At 32.7% G+C, this 2,896-nt stretch overlaps 1 pseudogene; it reads right to left on the minus strand.

The window, feature by feature from the left end:
• Positions 1-2,293: 2,293 nt before the first annotated feature.
• LOC111738379 lies at positions 2,294-2,412 on the minus strand (annotated as a pseudogene).
• Positions 2,413-2,896: the final 484 nt, after the last annotated feature.

Raw genomic sequence — 2,896 nt, forward strand, 5'->3', positions numbered from 1 at the left:
GAGGAGTGTGATAACCTCCAAATCTGAAAAGAGACAAAGTTCCTAAAGGCGATTATCATGTGTTTGGTAATTCCCATTAGAACTTTACCTTTCCTCTTCATTTTGGTAATGATCTTAAAATAAATTTGTATAACCACCATGTAATTGCTTCCATACAAGTTCTGCTCCCAACTTTATTCTGGCACCAACTGTGCTACTTTCATTGTTGTAGGAAAATGAATAAAGAACGAAAGTAAATCTACAAATAATGCAGTTAAGTCAAGAGGAGGCTAAATGATAGCATAAGGTGTCAGATGAATAAAAGATTTGTAGCAATTTGAATGCAGAGAAGCAATCATATAACTAATTTAAGTTACACAAATATAGACATATTTATACACATTCCAAAAACGTTTATACTTTTGTATCTACACCATATCTTTACGGCAAGTAGGGACTAAATTTCAGCAAAACATCAATGACACAATAAATATGCTAAATTTAATATATTGATTTTTATAAATTTGTTTTAATATTATAGCTGCATACAAGAGTTCTAAATACAGAAAGTATATACCTTGATTTATATTTTTATGTATTAAAGTGACATTAGAATAAATATTATTATGTCAACACTGGGGGTCCCTAATGATTTTATTTTACTTTTTCTTTAAAAACTGTTCATATTACTTAAATTTTTTTTTAAATGAAGATTTTTAATTTTACATACAAAAAGCTACCTAGCATCATTTTTTTAGTCAGGTAGATGTCTTGGATAATTCATTCAGGAAAGGTCACTTAGTCCAACTTGGTGAAGTCTATATCCTTCACATGCTTACACTAGCAGCACAATTTTGAGGCAGTGTTGCTGGATCAGATCCTAAGATTTCAGCAGTTTAACAGAATCTGCAGTCAAATTTTAGCATGTGGCTGCAGTGCACATGCTGGTGACCCATTTTGCTCTTATGGGTCAAAACAAGGCAAAAAACTACATCAAGTTTTAAAATGATTTCATGACTTTATTTTTTACATTCTAGGAAGATAGAAATTTTATTCATTGGCAAGCACAAAACTGAGAACAATGTCTGTCACAGCATTAACTTAGAAAATCATATGGAATAGGGCTTTATCCATTATTTAACTAGGTACAGGGAAGAAATTAAAGGGAAGCAGATATTGGGTCTATAAAAAAAATTATTAATGTTTTGTTACCTGGGGTTGATATCTCCTGTGATAGTCAAATGAAAATATCTTAAAATCCTATCACAAACTTTGAGAGACTCAGCATCACTCCCAGTCTCTATATTGAATGATGTTTAAGGTGAATTTTTTAATTTTCCAATTACCAGTTTTTGCTCAATTAGTTCAGTATGTTGACCAATTGCAGTCACAGACTGCCTACTAGTAGACAGCACTTAAATTCCTACACTTCCCGTAATATAAGACTTGTGCTGAAATAAGTTTCATGAAAAAGAAAATGTTTTCCATGGTGGTGTAAATAGTACTGCCTTTCTTGAACAATCGTTGTCTACCCAGACCAGGAAATTTCTCAGTCTGTAGGCCAGGATGTTATGTTCTTGCTGTCACTCTTGCTCTTCTCTGATTTCCTCCTTTTTCTCCATATTGCTATTCATTCTCTCAACACCAGTTTTTCAGTTAATGGGTTATTCAAAGGAATATGATTTCAGTTTCTTTGCTTCCTTCAAATCCAGATCTTTGATGGGAGTGAGAATATCAATTTTCCATACCAACATCCATTCCAAAGAGGCATATAAAGACATTTCCTACCACTGTGTTTTCTCAGTAAGAACATAGCTAGTTCTGGTTTTTTGTTTGTTTGTTAAATCATTTCTTCACTGTTTTACAGTTAGTATAGTGGCCCATAAATCACATGAATCGCATTAGATTTGGTGCTTTTATTCAAATTTAGGTTACTTAATAACTCATCAGGAAAATATGGAAGCAAATTTTAGGAATACTGGTTAATTTCATAGTTCCTAACAATTTAAAGGTCAATAAGATCTTTTTAAGAATCTAATTAAATAAAAGCTATGGACATGCAATATGAACTCCACATTAAGAAATGTTGGCCTAGATGAATGAAACAGCAGGTCTCCTCAAACTCTGATGATCTGAGTATATGAATTACATAAATTTCACATGAGTTAAAACTATTTTTCTTATTTAATGGCAAAACCATAAGATTATGCAAGTGAAAATCCAATAAAAATTTGAATTCTAATGTAGCCTTAATTCACTGAGAAATATATTTTATATTAATAGACCTTTTTAGAACAGTTTAATTTTTTTTTAACACCTACAGCACCTGGTCTTCCTAGGTGGTCTCCCATCCAAGTACTAACCAGGCCTGACCCTGCTTAGCTTCCAAGATCAGATAGGATCGCATGTGTTCAGGGTAGCATGGCCATATACTTAGAACAGTTTAATTTTTACATAAAAATTAAGCAGATAGTGCAAAGAGTTTCCATATGATCCCCTCATTCTATACACAGTTTCTCTTCTCAATAATATCTTACATTGACAGGGCAAAATGCCATTTTCATCACATCATGTCAAGGATACATAGTACCAGACACGATTTATTACTGTTGATGTTGACCTTGATATCTGACTGCAGTAGTGATTATCTCTTTTCCCTACTGTAAAGATACTATTCCCCCGCCCCCTTTCCATCCTGTTCTTTTTGGAAGAAATTCACTAAGAGAGGCCCACACTTGAGTAGGGAGTCATACTCTCTCTCAATTAGGTTGGAGTATATACATAACTTATTTGGAATTCTTTTGGCACTAAAGATTGATCTCTTCTCATTTATTAATTTAGTCAATGATTTAGATCAAATTGGACTTGTGGTATTTTGTACTATGGGTTATAAATCAATACTACCGTATTTATTTTC

Source organism: Pteropus vampyrus, unplaced genomic scaffold (genome assembly GCF_000151845.1).
Source record: "Pteropus vampyrus isolate Shadow unplaced genomic scaffold, Pvam_2.0 Scaffold37, whole genome shotgun sequence".
NCBI lineage: Eukaryota > Metazoa > Chordata > Mammalia > Chiroptera > Pteropodidae > Pteropus > Pteropus vampyrus.